The 19559-nt window shown below is 47.9% G+C and overlaps 3 non-coding genes and 1 pseudogene across 4 annotated transcripts in view; 3 read left to right on the forward strand and 1 right to left on the reverse strand.

Moving 5' to 3' along the window:
• The window catches only part of LOC144121584 (lysosomal alpha-mannosidase-like), a 96534-nt pseudogene extending 77181 nt beyond the window's left edge, over positions 1-19353 (reverse strand). The window contains exons 1-5 of the transcript XR_013312645.1: positions 19350-19353; positions 19200-19239; positions 19053-19122; positions 17429-17551; positions 15863-15982 (exon numbers count right to left, since the gene is read on the reverse strand). The product of XR_013312645.1 is annotated as a lysosomal alpha-mannosidase-like (transcript). The remainder of the gene's footprint in view (positions 1-15862; positions 15983-17428; positions 17552-19052; positions 19123-19199; positions 19240-19349) is intronic.
• TRNAE-CUC (transfer RNA glutamic acid (anticodon CUC)) lies at positions 4501-4572 on the forward strand. Its single transcript has one exon. It is a non-coding gene; the product is annotated as a tRNA-Glu (tRNA).
• TRNAQ-UUG (transfer RNA glutamine (anticodon UUG)) lies at positions 4578-4649 on the forward strand. Its single transcript has one exon. It is a non-coding gene; the product is annotated as a tRNA-Gln (tRNA).
• On the forward strand, positions 14172-14243 carry TRNAQ-CUG (transfer RNA glutamine (anticodon CUG)). Its single transcript has one exon. It is a non-coding gene; the product is annotated as a tRNA-Gln (tRNA).
• Positions 19354-19559: the final 206 nt, after the last annotated feature.

The following is a 19559-nucleotide window of genomic DNA, read 5'->3' on the forward strand; positions in this document are numbered from 1 at the left end:
TATATTAGCACCTTGTTTTATGAAAGAGGTCATTTTATTAAAACCTGGCAAATTTTGTATTTTTGCAACACTCTTGACCTGCCCCCTATTCATGAGTGTGCGGTGCATTACAGCGCGTCTTTGCAGGCCTTGTTTCGATACCCGGCTAACCCGGCCACAGTGGCGATTTCTTATCGCCAGCTGTCTGCGATGGCGCGCCTGGTAAAGCGTATAAATTTAGCTCGCCGGTCTCAAAATGCTCCTTTTGCGAAGTTTTCGTCGTCCTTGCACGTCGCTTCTTTGTCACCGTTCGGTAAGATTTGCACCCCGCTGCGGCAGTTTTCTCGGTTTTGTCGTTTCCTTCGGCGTGCGGCCAGTGCGAAGCCTTTTTCCGTCTTTGCACGCTTCGCGCTCTTCTTTTGAAGCGCTTAGCGCTTCATTTCAAGATGAGCTTGCGGCATGTGAAGAAACGATGCTCCGTGGTGTCTGCGACAGCGTGGATAGTACCATTGGTGTCACGCTACACCGATTCCCGCATGACTTTCACAGGTGTGTCGTCTGCTCTAGGTATGCGCAATAGCTTCGATATGGTTTCGCCGGGCTGTTCGCTCGTGTTTCATAGCTGTAACCCGTTCGTGCGTACTTGGCTTCATGTTTTCGGGGATATTTATGTACTACACTGCAGGGCACACACTTTCAGTGCTGAGGTGTGCGAATGTCCTTGCCCCGCGAATGTCCTTGCACTTCACTGTACGCTGTACTACATGTGTACTTTTGTTGACGTAAAATTACTTCAAATTGATCCGGCTAACGAGTAGAAGTACTCTGGAGATGGTACGCCGGCTCAATGTATGGTATTTGCTCATACGTTGAGCACGTTTGAGGGTGCGAAAGCTGGCTTTAACATTGCCTTGCAGATGTAAACGCACCTGCTATATTCTTTCAGCTGAAGAAATTAAATGTGAAGAATAATCCCAGTGTGCTCTATGGTCTGTGTTGATGCGCCTACTTATGTCATGTTATGTTTGCTTCAATTGAAGCTGTCGTAGCATTGTTTTCTATACTTTTCAATTTCCTAACAACGTTCGTGGCACTTCAGGGCTTTTTCCTATCTGCACTGTGACTATTGAGATGATTAGCCAACTTAAACAATACTGTTTGTGTGCCAAGGGTGTGCTTTGTGACTGTATTTGTTTGGTTGCTGCAATAAACAATGAATATGAAACTATGAAAACCATACTTGCCGTACACTCTATTGCGAACTGTGCACTTGAGCCAGTGTTTTGTGCATCATACCTTGCTGTACTCAAAAGCTCTCAAAAGTACTAGCACCAGTATTTGCACTACGAATCATGCATGCTTCGCCAGTGTCTGGAAGTGTTGCTGCCTTTCTATGCTGCCCCTCCTTTACCAGTCACTTTCATTGCGTTCCCAATTGCACATTAACAAGGCCATAACTAGCAGGAACTCGAGCACATTTGACTGGCAAAGGTTGGGGCGCGCTGAAAGGCAGCAACCTTCGAGAGATACGGGCTCGAAAACGCGGTTTCTACAGAAAGACCGCTTTATAACTCGCGCCAAAAGCATACGTATGCGTGACGTCATTCTACGTCACGTTTGCGTAGTTTGCCCCCCAAAATCCAGGGGCGCTGGAGTGCCCATGAGCCGCCATTTTTTGGACCAATGGGCGTCTATGGAGCCTTCGCTACCAGTATACATCTACCTTGGGGCTAATCCTGAGTGATCAAACTGGAATTTCGAGTGCATTCGTGGAACATTACCGTGAGCTGTTTGCAAGCAAAGCACCATGTGAAGAAGGGTTTTCGGCAAACTTTTTGCCACTTATGCCAATATTAGGACATGAGATCAATTAAGAACTACAGAACAAATTAAGTATTGACGAAATAGTGACAGCAATTGATGAACTGAATGCCGGAACGTCGGCGGGACCTGACGGTTTGAGTGCGGCCTTTTTCAAGAGCTTTAAATATGACCTTGCCACTATGCTTTATCAGCTTTTCAAGGAGTGTTTTTAGGTCGGTAGGCTGCCACCTTCGTTTAACAATGCTCATACGGTCTTAATTCCTAAGACAGATGACCCAGTCGAGCTGGTAAAGGTTACAGGATAAAGACCGATAACGTTAACAAACGTTGATTATACAATTCTGATGAAAGTGTTAGCTATGCGATTGCAATAAGTCATAAAAGATATTGTAGGACCTAACAAAACGTGTGGAATAAAAACAAGAAGCATATTTAAAAATATTCATCTAGCACGCAGCGTGCTCGAGTGCTGCGATGCTCTAAATAAGAAAGTGGCTTTGGTTCAGGTGGTTTCAAGGTTTTGTTTCTTGCGTGACCAATATGACGCCTTCTTGAGAACATTCATACAGAGCATGCTATCTAACGCACTTCCAGAATTCATTGTCTCTTCGTGCAATGCTCGTAGGTATACAGTGTCTCACTTCCTGCGAGAGGTAGTCTGGTCGTTCAGGTTTTTGCAAGTGCGGTTCTCTCTAGGGTATTTAGCGAGTGTAACGCCGAAGCGACTGTACAAGGATCTTGTTGAACAGTTGTTTCTAGCTCCACTGTGCGGAACCTTATACTGTGAAGTAACTGGAAAAGACGTTCTCAGGCGAGTTAAGAAGACTGTTGCACCTGGCTTCAAAACATTCTTTTTCAAATTGCATACAAGAACGCTACCAGTAAAAACATGACTAAATGAAAAGGGCCTTTTTGTTCCTTGGGGCTCAAACTGTCTCCTTTGTAGAAAGCCAGAGACGGTAGAACACGTGTTCCTGGAATGTTGGGATGCGGTGTTCTACTGGGATGTTTCGCAGAGAACTCTAAAAAAGACTTGACATTGACACGGCGCGGAATGCGGAACCTGACCACTGAAAGTAATGTTGCACAATATGACCAGATTATGTTATTCGGCCTTCACAGCATTTGGAGGAGTAGAATGCCTATTAGACATTGTGGCATGGATGCACGATTGGTATGTGATTATTTTGTCGAATATATGTATAAATTAAGAGAAGTCCTGAAGCAGCAGAACTATTCGGATGAGGTATTGTGTCTGATCGACCAACTTGCTGTAATTAATGTCCATTAGACACCGTTGTCTGCCAAGGGGCATGGCAACTACGATATTTTACTGATGTGGATAGTCATGCAATAAAGAAAAAAAGCGGTCTCATGGTGTAATGGTAAGCGGATTTCGGCTTCCGGCCACCGAGCGTGACGGAGGTGCGATGACGGGCTCCGTTGGAGCAGCTACAGGGCCCATGTCTGGCCGCGGAAACAGGGCTTTTGCTTCGGATGAGGAATATCAGGTGATTCGTCCTACCCTTCCTACAGGACGTGTTGTGTTAAAGTATTTTTTTGCAGGCTGACGTGCGGGCCCGCCCTTATCGGGTCGAAGATTTCGGGGATGCGCTGGCTCAGCTGATGCTGCTCCCCTAGGTTATCGCCTTGGGGGCGTATCGTATGAGCCATGTATGGGCTATTACTTACGCGAGTGCTGAGGCGGTGACGAAAATTCTTTCTGCCGGCGAACTGAAAGTCAAGGACCGCCGCTATCTGGTCATTGACCCGGCAAACGAGGACGTCCGCGTCAAGCTACACTGGTTGCTGCACAACGTGCCCGAGGAAGACGTGAGGGTAGCCTTTGCTCCGTACGGCAAGGTGAGCGAAGTCACTAAGGAACGGTGGCGCGTCCAGGGTGTCGCCAGTAAGGGGTCGACGACGCGTTTGGTTTCATTGAAAATGAATCCTGGCGTGAAGCTGGAAGACTTCCCTCACGAAGTCAGGGTTGGCGGTGAGTTGGCTCTCGTGGTTGTACCGGGCAGAGCTCCGCTGTGTATGCGCTGCCACGGTACTGGGCACATTCGCCGTGAGTTCAAGGTTCTACGATGCGGCGCCTTTCGTCGCTACGGGCACGAAGAAAGCAGCGGCGTACGCACGTACGAGAGTGCTGCCGTCTCAGTCAACACTGACATCTCGTCCGAACTTGTCATGGACGAGGCTGACGCGGAAGACTCTGCAGCAGAGGCAGGGGACGGGGTGGAGAAGGAGAAATCACCAGCTGTGTCTCCTCCGGAAACATCCACAAGCGTAGAGGAGCCGAGCAGTAAGCAGCAGCAACAGGTAGCGCAGCCTGCAGAAGTTAAGGCATCAACAGACAAAGTCCTTGGTAGTGGGGCGTCAGCTCCCGTCGTTCCCAAACATGGTGACAACATGGAAGTGACAGATGTGTCAACCAGCAACCAAGCAGGGAAGCGACCGAACGAGCACGGTGTGAATGGAGAGCCCAAAGTGAGCGAAGGCGACGAGCCATCACAGAAGACTGTTGGTGTCAGGCGACCGACGTTGAAACCGTAATGGTTAGCACTCTGGACTTTGAATCCAGCGATTCGAGTTCAAATCTCGGTGAGACCTGCCCTTTTTATTTTTTTTTCCTTTCCCACTTAAACTGCCTTGGACGTTTCTTGAGCACCCGCTCGCACCGCTTCTCCTCGTTCCGGCGTGGTCTAGTGGCTAGGATACCTGGCTCTCACTCAGTAGGCCCGGGTTCGATTCCCGGCGTCGGAAGGTGCGGTCTCATGGAGTAATGGTTAGCACTCTGGACTTTGAATCCAGCGACTCGAGTTCAAATCTCGATGAGACCTGCGCTTTTTTTAAATTTTTCTGTTTTTCCCACTTAAACTGCCTTGGACGTTCCTTGAGCACCCGCTTGCACCACTTCACCGCATTCCGGCGTTGCCGCCCGGATTCGATTTGCGGACTCATGGTGATTCGACTTCCGGCCGCCGAGCGTGACGGTCGTGCGATGACGGGCTCCGTTTAAGCAGCTACAGTGGCCATGTCTGGCCGCGGAAACAGGATTTTTGCATCTGACAGTGATTATCAGGTCGTATTGCCGAGTTTGCTTACAGTTCGTTTTGTCGAGAACACTGTTTTTTTGCACGGCGATATCAGGGCCCGCCCATTCAGGGCTGAAGATTTCCGCGATGTGCTACAAGAGGAAGACGACGGTGATGACAGTGTGTGTGCTTGTTGCCCTGAGACGTGCAGACAGCTGGTTGACTTTCAAGACACCTGCGGACGGCTGAATGAAAGAGCACTACATGGACACTTCAGGCGCAGTGAGTTCAGAGGCACCTTTGGCCCCTTACAAACATTTCTTGCGGGGCCTACTCCAGTAGATCATGGCGGTCAAACATGCAGCGTTTTGTTTTAGCGTCACCAAATGTTCGTGGGTTAGGAGCACGAAGGAAACAAAGGCAGCTCTATCGCCTTTTTTGTTGAAAACGATCTTGATTTAATTACCATCCAAGAAACTAAGATCGAGAGTGCGGAGGAAACTGATCGCATGGTGTCTCATTTCGTTCTTTGTACGACATTTGTGTTATTCCGTCGGCACTTCGGGAGGCTGCGCTCCTTATATTCGTTAAAGTTTAGGTATTAATGTTGTTTCTGTTGTTGCTTTCGAAAATGGTCGCCTACTTGTTGTTGATTTCTTGTTTTCGAATCTAAGTTGGCATGCTGTCTGTGTTTATGCTCCGAATGCCGAGACAGCGCGCAGAACCTTTTTTGAAGGTATTGCACCGCATCTAAATTGAGACAAGATTTTAATCCTGCTAGGCGACTTCAATGGCGTTTGTTTCGCTCAGGACCGCGCAAAAGCTTCGCGGGTGAGGGATAAAAGCGCACAGCTCCTTAGTTCTTTTCTCGGTGACTGTAACCTTGAAGACATCGGTAATTTGTACACTTGCAATTCTCGCCCCAGACATACACATTTTCAACGTGATGGCCACGCCAGACTGGACCGAATGTATATCTCACTTGATCTTTTTCCACTGTGCTCTGGGTATGACGTTAAGCCCGTAAGTTTCAGTGAGCATTGTTTAGTTATTGCAACTTTCGGCACCAAGCAAAGGAGGTCACAATTTAACTGGCATGTGTGGAAGTTCATCGCAAAAGTTTTAGAAAACGAAAATCTTGTAAAAGTAAGAACGAAAGAACTTGAAAAACTACTTTCAGCGCAGCCGACCAGTTATGCAGTTGAATGGGAGGAGCTGAAGCAGCGAGTAAAAATATGGCGATGGAAAATGCCAGTACACTTCGATATGCTGAGAAGAAAAAGGAGAAATAAATGCACAAAGAACTCGATTTTTTGCTTAGCATAGATAGCTTTCATCCAGGAATGTACGCGAGAGAAATCAAAGACGTGAAACGGCAGATTGAATGCCTTGACACTGATAGGTACAAGGCAGCACTGATCAGGGCGAGGTCTGAAAAACTCTGGGCAGGAGAGACGCGAACAACACGAGCGCTGTCCGACGACGTGAAAAGACACTCGAATCAAAAAGAAATACGGCAAATAATAAAGGAGGCATCGTCCCTAGTGAACCCGCTCAGATCAAAAACGTGATTGTAGAACACTACAAGGAATACTTGGCCACAGACGCGAAGTAAACGACGACTTCCTGACTGACTTTTTGCCCCAAATGCCAAAACTCGATGATGAAGTCAGAACACGTCTCGAGCAACCAATTACTTTGGCAGAAATTGAACAAGCAATAGACGAACTGCCAAAAGGAAAGTCGAGAGGACCTGATGGCCTAGGCGCTGCATTCTACAAAGCATTTAAGCTCCCGGTCGCCCACATTCTGCTCAGAGTGCTAGTCGAAGCGTATGAGCGTAAGCAAGTTCCTCTGTCATTCACCAGCTCGCACATCGTTTTAATTCCAAAGTCTGAGGATCCAGAAAAACGCTTGTCGGTAGGGTCTAATCACTCGATAAGCCTCACCAACGTGGATTACAAGATATTCATGAAAGTACTGGCCAAAAGGCTACAAAGTGTGATAGCAAATCTAGTTGGGCCACACCAGACGTGCGGCATTAAAGGCCGCAGCATCGCAACAAACGTACACGTTGCACGGACAGTTTTTGAATGCTGTGACGTGCTTGGTGCCCATGTGACAATGATGGAACTGGACCTCGCCAAAGCCTTCGACCGGGTTTCGAATTTATTTATTTATTTATTGCAAGTACATACAGCGCCCATGAGGCATTATTGTAGGGGGGATATAGCTACATACAATAACACATGCAAAGAAGATATTGGGGAATATGTCAGCAAGGTAACAATACTATAAGTAGAATAAAAAAATACGTAACATAGATCTGCACAGCGCTGCTAAAACGTACGAGACCTTGGAGAAATACATCAGATCACCATTTCAACCGCACTTTGGAAATAAGGTGCACAAATCACATCATTCGGAAGCTTATTCCAGTCCAGAATTGTGTTAGGGAAAAACGAATACTTATATACAGTAATGCGGCATTAATAACTCAACTTTTTTCGTGTTGTCTAGTATCTCCGAACTCCGAAACAGGACATGACGCCCTGTTCCTGTTATTGGAACGCTCAAACGTTGGCCGCGTCATTTTGGAGGGCGTTAGAATGGCATATGCGAACTGCACGACGAGAATTGTTAATGGGGAGCTCACTGTTAGTATTTTCGTGAGATCGTCAGTAAGACAAGGCTGCCCTCTGTCATCCTTATTGTTTGCAGCCTATCTCAAGCCTCTTTGTTTGGCGATCATCAATAACGACCGTATAAGTGGTCTTAGGCTACAGTCAGCGCATGTGAAAATACTAGCGTACGCAGATGAAATTGCGGTGTTTTGTTCCAACAGAGAAAGTGTTCAAGAAACTATCACTGTTGTGGAAAAATTCTGTCAACAGACAGGCTGTAAAGTGAACTGGGAAAAGAGTGCTGGGTTTTGGCACGGCGACTGGGACGTCACACCTCAGCACTTTTCACGTTTGCAATGGTCGAACTTGCCGACTCAGTATCTGGGCGTGCCACTCAACTCATACCGTGATCCCACCCACTACTGGGTGCAACGAAGCGGAGAGGGCGAGAGAGAAGGCAAATCGATGACAAGGCAAGCCACTGTCAATGTTTTCTCGTGCTTATGTGTGTAATGTGTTCCTTGTTGCAAAGATATGGTATGTCATGAATGTGCTTTCCGCTGCTCGGGTTGGCATCCAGGAAATCAACCGCGTATTTGCAGTTTTCATGTGGCCATCAACGTGGAAAAAATGTCGCAGAACAAATTTGTTTCTTCGTGTAAAATCTGGTGGGTTGGGGCTTGTGCATTTATTTTTGCGAAAGGTTGTTTCACGCTATTTTTTTCTTCGCGACCAGGGCGACGCCTTTTTGCGGACAGTCATCCAGGCACGACTGCGAAAAATGCTCCTTCAGTTTGTGGTCTCCTCCAGTGATAATATGGGTGGCGCAGTGACAGGTTACATGCGCGAAGTTGTCCGGTCGTACAGAATGTTGCACGCGCGTTTTACATTGCACTACTTGAGCAATGTGTGCAAACGGAAACTCTATAAGGATCTTGTGGATGTGATTATTCCATTGCCAATGTACCATTTACAGCAACGTGCAGGCCCTGGACAAGATGTCTTAAAACGTGTGAAAAGGATGCCAGTTAGACCCTCAGTTAAAACTTTCTTCTTTAAGTTACATTCCAACACACTACCAGTTAAAACTTGGTTGCATGAAAACGGTATTTTCGTTCCTTGGACAACAAACTGCCTTCTTTGCAAGAAGCCTGAAACAATACAGCACGTCTTTCTGGGTTGTTGGGACCCAATCTTTCATTGGGATGTCCTCCAGAGAACACTGAAAAAAGAACTTCCTTTAGAACCATATGGGATACGGTTTCTACCAGTAGAGAGTGAGGGCATACCTTTGGATTTAATCATGCTCCTGGGCCTCCACAGCCTGTGGAAAACTAGGATGCAAGTTCGACATGCAGACCTCAATACACGTCCTGTGAGCGAAAACTTCATTGAAAGTGTGGTGCTCCTTAGAGAAGTATACAGGGGTCTGCCCGATCCACCTGAGTGGATTACCTCACAGGACGAACTTGTGTGTTTGTAGAGATTTTAAACCTTACGTGATAGCCAACGTGTCGCTGTCAGTTTTAACATTTATATGAAAATTGTTTTGTTTCTATGTCAAATTAGGCAATAAAGAAAAAAAAAGATTTGCGGATTCATGGTGAAAAGGTTAGCACTCTGGACACTGAATCCAGCGATCCGAGTTCGAATCTCGGTGAGACCTGCGCTTTCTCTATTTTTTCTTTTTCCCACTTAAACTACCTTGGACATTTCTTGAGCACCCGCTTGCACCACTTCACCGTGTTCCGGCGTTGGCGCCCGGGAACGATTTGCGAACTCATGACATTCTACTTCCGGCTACAAGTTCGGTGCGGACGCAGGATCATGAGCTCCGGCGGAGCGGCGATAGTGGCCGTTGCGGGTCGCGGAAACAGGATTGAAGATAAAGAAGACCAGGACTACCAAGTTATGTTGCCTACGTTGTCTACCGGTCGTGTTGTGTTCAACACCATTTTTTTGCACGGCGACGTGTGAGTTAGGCCCTACAGGGTCGATTATTTCCGCGACGCCCTCGCCAACGCCGGTGCGCTCCCCGACGTTGTGGCGTTGAAGGCGTATGAGGTCAACCATGTTTGGGCGGTCACGCTCAACAGTATCGCAGCAACGAAGAAGCTGGCAGCGTTCAAGGAACTGGAAGTTAAAGGACGGCGCTGGATTATCATCGATCCTGCCGACCAACTGGTGAAACTACGGCTGCACTGGATGCTGCATGGTGTATCCGACGACGACATTCGGACGGCACTTGCGGCATTTGGGAACGTAACGGAGGTGACCCGGGAGCATTGGCGTGTTTCAGGCGTCAGAGAGAAGGGGTCTACTACCAGGACCGTTCTCCTGAATCTGAAATCCGGCATGAAGGTTGACGACCTGCCACACCAGTCACGCGTCGCCGGAGAGCTGGCCCTTGTTGCGGTGTCTGGGCGGCTTATGCAGTGCCTAGGGTGCCGTGGCACGAGTAACGTTCGACGTGAATGCAAGGTATCGCGATGCTCTAAATGCAGGCGTTACGGCCACGGCGATAGTGAGTTCGTACATACGCGGTGCCTACTGGTGCGGTATCGAGAGACGATACCCCCAGAGCTTCTGATGGATGTCGTCGAGGGGGAGGAGGCGGGAAAAGGGGACGAGGAATTTGGCAAGGCCGCTGGGACGACCGATATTTCGAGGCCTCCTAGCGGAGACACTAGTGAAGAGGGGAAGCAAGGTGAATAGCGAGAATTACTCGTGAGTCAGGGCAACACGTCGACAAACGGGGAGAGCATCCCGGCAACGAAGGACGCCGAGCCAATGAACAGCGAGAAACAGCAGGACCAGAGCTGCGCCCGTTCAGCGAGTGGCACCGCCTCAGCCAAGCGCCCTCATGCCCTGACCGGCCGCCAAGTGGACAAGGCGGCTGCTTCCAGTGGTGAGGAGCCGCCAGCAAAAACTGCTCAGTCCCGACGGTGTTCCCTCAGACCTACACCAAACTTTTTGGCGGACAAGCGTGCTAAGGCAGCTCCGCGGCAAGGTCAGGGCCCTGCACCGGATGGCTACGGTGGCAACGACGGCGTCTAGCCATGTGCTAGACGGGAAGGGTAAGCACCATGCTCTTGGCCTCTTCACTCTGTGCGAAAATGGCTTCGGTAACCCTGTTGAAAGTAGCCACACTAAATATTAGGGGCTCGGCAGGAAAGAAAAAGCAAAGCCAAGTGTAGCCGCTCTTAACGGAGCACGATATCGACCTACTGGCCGTGCAGGTGACAGAAGTAGACGGGGAGGAAGAGACCGGCAGCATGATGCGACGTTTAACGTCTAGATTCTACGCTGTTGTAAGCCATGCGATTGGTACATCTGCTGGTAGCGTCCTTTTTGTAAAGAAGTTGCCGGGTCTTGTCGTGCACGATCATTTCTCGTGCCCTTCAGGCCGATGTGTCGCTGTCGATTTTACATTGAATAACGCTGAGTGGTGGGTTGTCTGTGTGTATGCCCCAAATGTTGCGGACGAAAGGGCCGCATTTTTTCAGTGCTGAACAGCGTCTTTGTTTCGTGAAACAGCTTATCATGGGCGACTTCTACTGCGTCCTGAACGGCTGCGATCAGACCAGTGCAAGGGTGTTCAGGGAGGCAAGTACGAAGATACTGTCGCAAATCATAAGCAAATGAAACCTTGAGGATGTGGCGGAGTGTATGCAAGGTGCGATCGGTGTGATGTACACACACTTTCAAAGGACAAGCCATGCTCGACTTGACCGCATTTATGTATCGCTTGACGTGATTTCAAAATGCAACAGTTACCATGTAGTGCCGGTGTCTTTTTCGGACCACTGTTTAGTAGAATGTGGGATAGGAATGAAAAAACCGGGCAGTGCTTTTAGTTGGGATCTATGGAAAATAAATAAGCTAATTAAGGACAATGAGTTTAACCGCGCAGTAATCAGAGAAATCAGCAAAATAGAGCCAAGTAGTGCACCGAAAATATGCAACAGTGGGAACTTTGCAAAGAACAGGTTAAAATTAAAGCAGTCGAATGGTCTAGTGCCATTGCGCACGAAGACAAACTAAAAGAACGCAATCTGAGGTGTATGCTTGCAAAACTGCTCGAAAAGGAATGTGAAGCGCCTGGTAAATGGATCGATGACATCAGGAAAATAAAAACAAAAAAATTCAACTAATAGAAGAGGACCGATATCGCGGAGCATTGGGGCGGGCCAGAGCGGAAGAAGGTGCTGCAGGGGAGACGCCGACGAAACGAGCCTTGGGCATTGACAAGGCCCATTCCCGGCGAAATCACGTTGACAGCATGGAATGGGGTGGCATCTTATCAGACGAAAACGAACATATACAACGTGCGTTTTTTTAGTACTATCAGGCGTTCCTCGAATTACATGACTCAGACACGAACACGTTTAAGGACAGGTTTCTGGGGGCAATGCAGCGTCTTAGTGACGAGCAGAAAGACGAGTTAGAGCTCGCAATAACCGAATCAGAGGTTGAAACGGCAATAGACAATTTAAATTATGGGAAATCACCAGGACCAGGCGGGTTAAGTGCGGCGTTTTACAAAGCATTTAAGAGCATGCAGTATTGCGCGTGTGTTGACAACGGTATTTAATGAAGCTTACGATGTAGATGAATTGCCTCCGTCTTTTGGTAAATCACACACTGTCCTAATCCCCAAAACTGATGAAGCTGACAAGTTACGACACGTAACAGGGTACAGGCCAATTGCACTCACAAACGTGGATTAAAAAATTTACATGAAGGTGTTGGCGCAAATGTTACAGAATGTAATCCAGCGAATTGTTGGCCCCCTTAAAAGTTACGACGCGTAACGGAGTACAGGCCAATTGCACTCACAAACGTGGATTACAAAATTAACATGAAGGTGTTGGCGCAAAGGTTACAGTATGTAATCCAGCGAATTGTTGGCCCCCTTAAAACGTGTTGGATAATGGGCCGGTCTATTCTTACTAACATACACAAGGGAAGATGTGTGCTCGAGTGTTGTGACCTTACGAATAGTCGCGTTGCCATCTTGCAGCTTGACCTCGAAAAGGCGTTCGACTGTGTCGCGCATAAAATTTTGCTGTGCATTCTGGATTGCGTGAATGTTGGTTCTGTTATCCGGGAGGGAGTCCCCTTGGCGTATCAGAACTGCATGACAAGATTGATTGTTAACCAGAGTCTGGGGGCCCACCATTTTCGTGCGGCGTTCGGTACGTCAAGGTGGCCCCCTCAGCCCTCTTCTATTTGCCAATTACATTGAGGCGCTGTGTTTAAACAGCATTGGAAACGAGAGGATCACTGGTTTTCGGTTGCAAGCGGTGGAGGTCAAGCTGCTGGCATATGCAGATGATTTGGCGGTTTTTTCCGTTAATCGAGAATGTGTAACTGAGACCATTGAATGCGTCGCTGTATTCTGCAAAGAATCGGGCAGCAGAGTGAACTGGTCAGTCAGTGGGGCTCGGGCACGGATCATGGCAAACAACGCCTGACCACTTTGCAAACGTAACCTGGGTGAAGGCCCCAACGAAGTTCCTGGGAGTACCGCTAGAAAGCTATCGCGATAGCGAGACATACTGGAAAGCGCAGACCCAGGATGTGCGCGAAAAGGCGGAAAGATGGAAAGGAACAGGCTGATCAACTTTTGCCAGCGCCACCGTGTGCAATATTTTCTTTATCAGCAGGGTGTGGTATGTGATGTAAGCGTTGCATTCTGGAAGAATGAACGTACAGAAGCTACATCGAATTTTTGCTGTTTTTGTGTGGGCTGCGCAATGGGAAAGGTGCAGCCGGACGAATTTATTTAGAATAGTTAAGGATGGTGGAGTGGGTCTGGGACACCTTTTCTTGCGGCAGATTGTTAACAGATTTATGTTTCTGCGTGATGTCAGTGATCCGTTTTTGCGCACCGCGTGCCAAGTAAGGCTCGGGCGGGCGCTGCTTGACTTTGTTGTTGCAACCGAAACCCTGTCGGGCGGAATTTTTGGGTACTTTAGAGAAGTTGTCGCAAGTGTGCGGTTTCTCTCAACTACGTTTTCCAACGAATATTTATCTACAGTGAACAAGAAGAAGCTGTATAAGGATATATGTGAAGTTTTTCTGCCGGAACCAATGTACAGAGTCTTGTACAGTGGAGGTCCTGGAAGGAATGTGCTAAAGAGGGTAAAGAGAATGCATGTCGAGCCAGGGGTTAAAACTTTTTTTCAAGTTGCACACTAGAACGTTATCAGTCAAAATGTTTTTACAGGATAAGGGCTTATTTGTTCTGTGGGGTCCTAACTGCCTTATCTGCAAGCAACCAGAAACGATAAAGCACGTTTTTCTGCATTGTTGGGAAGGGGTTTACTTTTGGGACGTACTCCAAAGGACGATAACGAAACAATTTTCACTTCACCCCTATGTAATACGGTATCTGTCCATTGATAACGAAGAGGGAGTACCTTTTGATTTAATAATGCATTTGTTCATTGTGTCCTGTAATTTTGTTCTAGTCGTTCTTGTGCAATGTCAAAGCCAGGCCATAAAGAAAAAAAAAGATTTGCGGACTGATGGTGAAATGGTTAGCACTCTGGACTCTGAATCCAGCGACCCGAGTTCAAATCTCGGTGAGGCCTGCGCTTTTTTTTCTTTTTCCCACTTAAACTGCCCTGGACGTTTCTTGAGCACCCGCTTGCACCGCTTCTTCGCGTTCGGGCGTGGCCGCTCGGGTTCGATTTGCGGACTCATGGTGCAATGGTTAGCACTCTGGACTCTGAATCCAGCGATCCGAGTTCAAATCTCGGTGAGACCTGCGCTTTTTTCTTTTTTTTCTTTTTCGCACTTAAACAAGGAAAACCTTATGCAAAAATTATTTACATATTGGACAGGTGAGAGCAACTGAGAGTGCTTCTCAGTAAAGGGAGCTTCTTCGCGGTCGAGAGTGTCTCCCAGCAAAAAGTCTCTCTCAAGAGGGGGCTCTCTGGTACCAAACCAGCAGCTCGAGAAATACCCTTCGTATTCCCCAGATCACTGGCTCGGGAATACAGTTTGAAGACTGATGTCCAATCTAACGTGCAGACGATGACACTGGTGGGAGCGCCTCCGGCAGGGCGGTCGTGATGTTCTCTCGCAGTTCGGTCGATGGAAAGGGAACAGGACGCGATCACGTTGTCGTCAACACAGCTTCCACGTGGGCGCACACGTGGGTTCAGAAGACGTCCATGTGGCCCAGGAATGAGCGTGCATGACACAGGAATTCGGGCCCATGTGGCCCAGGAATGTCAGGCTGTCTCCAAGCAGGTGTTGAAAGACCTTGCACTTCGGCGTCTGATAACCGGAACGCGGAACTTTTGTCGAAGGCTCTAATCTCTCTCAATTTTCAACCCCAGCATAACTAAAGAGAACAACACTCGGTTCGTCGACCCGATGGAATGCTCGACCACATGGGGACGCCATTGTCGTCGCTGCCTCTGCCATTCCTTCCGCGAGCGCGTCTTTGCAGTCACATTTCTTTGGTTTTCTGGAAATCCATGTCGGGAGTTCGCGTCTTTATTCATTTGGACTGGAAGGCACGCCAGACATAACAGCGCTTAAACGTTGTGGGAGGAATGTGTAGCATCACAGCAGACCTTTGTCGTGACATTTTAAAAGATACCAGCTTTTGCAAGAACGTTGAATGGTTTTTCATGTGTTTCTTAAATGACTCGCCAGCTGTTACGAACGGCAAAGTTCGTAGGATCACTGTGAAGAGAGAAAATTGTTTCTCACAGTATATTTTACGTGTGTTTCCATCGCTCGGTGCCCCAGACAGTACCCAACCCGAAGTAACTCCATCACACACTTATTTGCGTTTTTTTAAATCGCATCGGCATTGAAATGACGTTTCATTTTTACACATCACGCCGTGGGATGTACTTGGATTTGTCCATGAAGGGCGGCTTCATGGGTGCACTGGGAAATTAGGAACTACTTTGAAAACTTTTGTTTCCACCAATTACTATAGGCCGTACCCCTACCTGCTATCCCCCCCCCCCCTTTTTTTTTCGGCGACAGCAGCGCCAACACATCCTGCTTGCGTCGCAGATCGATGTTGATGTGCATGTGCGAAGGGTAATGGAGTCATGCAAATAAGAGCTAGAGAATTTACAGCGTTTTTTTGTGAGGCATGAATAGATAGCTAACATGCATGTGTGGCCCGCTTTGGGTTCTGATTTGGCACTTATTGCGCTGAAGTGCGCAAAACAGCGGCACACATGCAATCAAGAGCAGATGCGCTTCAGGCTTCACATTTATGACAAGCTCGATCTTATTTCGAGCGCGGGATTTATCCCTGTTGGCCTTTTCCCAGCGTCTTGCAGCTGGGAGTATGAGCTGCACGACACACAAAACACCATTCATGCTGCCTCTCAGAGGCTTTCGCCGCTCCCGTACCTGCGTCCACAGGGTCTCGTTCAGGCGCGTCTCGACCTAGTAGCCCTCTTTGGAAGAGACTGGAAGTCGAACGTAGTGCTTCGCCCTCTGCCCTAGCGGATTGTAGGCGACGACCAGAAACTGAAAGAATAAACGCAGCAACCATTGCCAGGCGTGGTCGGTGTTATTACAGTCGACTTTTGTCAGCGTCTTTCGTACACGTGCGCTTTGCATGATTCGTCCATGCACAGCCACAAACCAGTCTCCTGGAAAAGCACGCTAGCAGCGTGGTGCACACCGAACAAAGCGACATCTGGCCATGGCGGTTGGCCTCCAAGGCAATATTTTTGCTTCAATGCAGCAACGTAGGCCTAGATCTGCGAGTCATATAGCCACTATCGCCTCGCATTTCGTACGTGCAGCCTAATTTAACTGCCTTTGTCGCGCAGTGCGCCGTTCGAGCACTCTATGCAAGAATAATTGCGGCTGTGAAGCCATAAACAGTGACAGGTAGATCCTGAGAAAGACAAGATGAATTTAATGTTTGCTGTAATCTCTATATTCCTTGCATCGCAACAAGACGTTGACCGACACAGGAGGAGGACGGACACAGTGCTGTATAGCTCATGAAACAAAGCTCAATGTATGCTATAAACTTTACTCTCGAGTAGTTTTGTGGGGCTAGTTGGTTTCGCATCGTTGTATACTATATAGCGCTACAGCTCACCAAGACGCTGTGTTCGTATTCCTTCCCTGCCTGTCCGCATCTGGGCGCACTGAATGTACTGTCAGCAACGATTTAAACGCGAACAGGAGAACTGAAGTGCCAACAATAAAGCACCAGGATATTAGCTCCTGGTGATTAAATACAAGTGAAATTAACCTCCACCAGTATTGAGGTTCCCCCGTCTAAGAACTTCTCAATTTCTATTTGATTCAATTGTGTTGTTCGCGTTTCATTTGTTGCTAATAGTATAATAAAGGAGTGTGACTAACTAGCCCAGCTAAGTGCAGTTTTGAAGTATTTTCTGTTACCTCTGATTCAGCTTCTGGTCTCAATGATCCTAACAATCCCTATGTCGCTGTGTAAGACTATACACCGATAATGTTTCCGCTTTGTTCTCAGCTCTTCAAAAAGAAAAATTTAGCGCACTAAGTCGAACAAGGCTTCGAGAAAGACAACCACAAAACTCTACTCCAATGGTTTTTTCCTTGTTCGTTCGCTATGAAATAGATCGGTCTCATTGCTGAGGCATGATATTCGCTGCATGAATACTGTCGTCACGGTGAATTGAATGTATTAAAAAAGACCTCCTCCGAACTCCGCATAAGTGGAAACAAATAACGGTCCCTTTCCAGTTGTAATCATCGACCGTCGGCTGTTGACTACAGAGTGCGCCATTAAAAGTTATTCACATCCTGTTAAGTTTCAGTTTGTTTTACTGGCAGTAGCCCTTTCCAGGAACGCATGACCCCTAATATCTCATGGAACATGTCTAAACAATCACTCAACAGATCCCCTAGCGTTGTGTGGAATTTCGGATGATCGCATAGCGCTGTAGGTGCATCGAGGATCACAATGTATACCTGGCTCTCGTTCTCGGTGATATAGCAGACGGTATTGTTCATCCGGGGGCAGAACTGTAGTGGCTCCTCGTAGCTGTCTGGGTTGCGCCACAGCAGGCTCACGATCCCGTCGCTGATCACCTTCTGCGAGAGTCGGCTGGAACTTGTGCACCGAACGCCTCTTACTCAGACGAGAGGCACCTTAGCACACCATGGACGGTCGTACCACTGTTATTCCGTTTGCACCCTGCCTGACAGCTTTGTGTCCCCCAAGTAGTGGGAACTACGGCTACCGCCCACGAATCAGCGGCCATGTCACACTTAAAAATGGTTCACTTCGGCATTCATATTGGCAGCGGACACGATGGCAAATAGGCGGAAGTGCGCCAGCCAATGACACGCCGTTGTGCATTGACATTGTCGAGATGCACTGACAATTGGGCTAACCTGATATGCTCACGCTAGCTGTTACCCCCATTACTCGAGTACCAGGGAATTGTGAGGAAGAGCTCGCGCAATTTCCCGCGGGCGCATGAGGGCCACTCATCATTGGAATGGTATACTGAACTTTTAAATCTGTCGAGGACCGCAGCCAATGCTAACCACACCACTCCTCCGTAAACGCTTACGCTCGCCGCTTTCTTGATATTTTTGATTTGCAAAGCCACTTCGCGTGAGTTTTACATACTCTGCAGCGATACCGGTGAGACAAGCACGATTAAAATCTTTGTAATTGATGAAAATCAAACACATCGCAGCGCTTGCGTTGCGTCCTTCTTACATCCTGCAGTCGTTTTCGTTCTGTTCACTTCAGGATGAAAATCTGAGTCATCACGTATAGCGTGCACAGCTCGAATGCACCAACATAGTTTGCGCAAGTTTTTTTGTTGTTGCTGCTGTTAATGAGTCTATGACGTCTCGCACGAGAGAACCTTACTATCCGAGGGGTCACGCTCGTTGGCGTTTACAGTGTTCTTGGTTCCAACGATCGCTAGACAAAAAAAAACTTTTTTTAATGCTCCAAGAACTAATGTGCCTGTGCTTGAAGTGCCTCGTCGGCATGGCATTAAAAACAAATTTCCTGTAAACAAAATAATACAGCCTATTTAGCTTACTTGGCCAAATGCGAAGTATGTGCGCTAGCACGGCGCGTTTAATTTCGCTTTCGGTTCTAGGATAGGGTTTCAAGAACAGGCTTCAAGCAAAGACCACCGAAATCTGTGATTGGGGGCCGTAGCTGTAGCGCACTATCGAATTTTTGTGACAGATTAACGCGTCCTCAGAGGACATTGCGATATTGGTGTGTTCTGGATTCATTGCGCACGGATGGAAGTTGACGAAGAACACGACATACAATGCAGAGCGCTAGAGTGTGTTGCAGTTAAACACGAGGCTTGTTAGCCTGCGGCGAAAGCGTGTAGTGCTCTCGTGCATTTGTCAACGATGCTGATCGATTCGCGCCGCAGCGGGTTCGAATCCCACTCGCGGCGCAGGCGCGGCCGTGTCTATTTTATTTCTGTAGGTCTAGAGCTGGCTTCAGACAAACAGACAACGGGTTTTTTTCGAGATTGAAAACCGTAGTGCTAGCGCACTGAAACGAAAATCTTGTGACTGCAGGGAAAAGGGGCTTTAACAACGTTCTCACTTCGCACTGGAAGATGCTGTCCCCTATGAGCCGGGAATAACCTCTGGCTGCCTTTTCCGACCAAGTCGCACTGCGCAAAAGAGGGGGTTTGCCAGATCACAAATATTCCAAATGCTCGAACTGTGCACCGCAAACGTAACTACTCACGTGATTGCATCGTGGAGCTGCAGCGTGGCGACGGCCCTTTCTGCATAGAACAAGTGGGTGGAAGAAAGAGGTAAGAGATCAGGTTAACCACGGCCGAAGTCAACCAACAAGTGACCGTGAAACAAGCTTGTCGCATTGCGGTTTTCCTACGCATGTTTAGGCAAAACTAGTAACATGTGTACGTTAGTGTGTTTCGGGAGGTTTGGGGGAATTGATTTTCATTACGTATTCCATGGGGCGTATGCTCAGCATTACCGTCTTAAAGTAGCATATCTAATTTTATGTTGCTTGAGCTATGCCTAGACGAGGCTCGAATTGGAAGGATTCAAAGCTTGGAGAGCTTTTACATTAAAGAGGCCA

The sequence above is a fragment of the Amblyomma americanum genome, chromosome 1 (genome assembly GCF_052857255.1).
Source record: "Amblyomma americanum isolate KBUSLIRL-KWMA chromosome 1, ASM5285725v1, whole genome shotgun sequence".
NCBI lineage: Eukaryota > Metazoa > Arthropoda > Arachnida > Ixodida > Ixodidae > Amblyomma > Amblyomma americanum.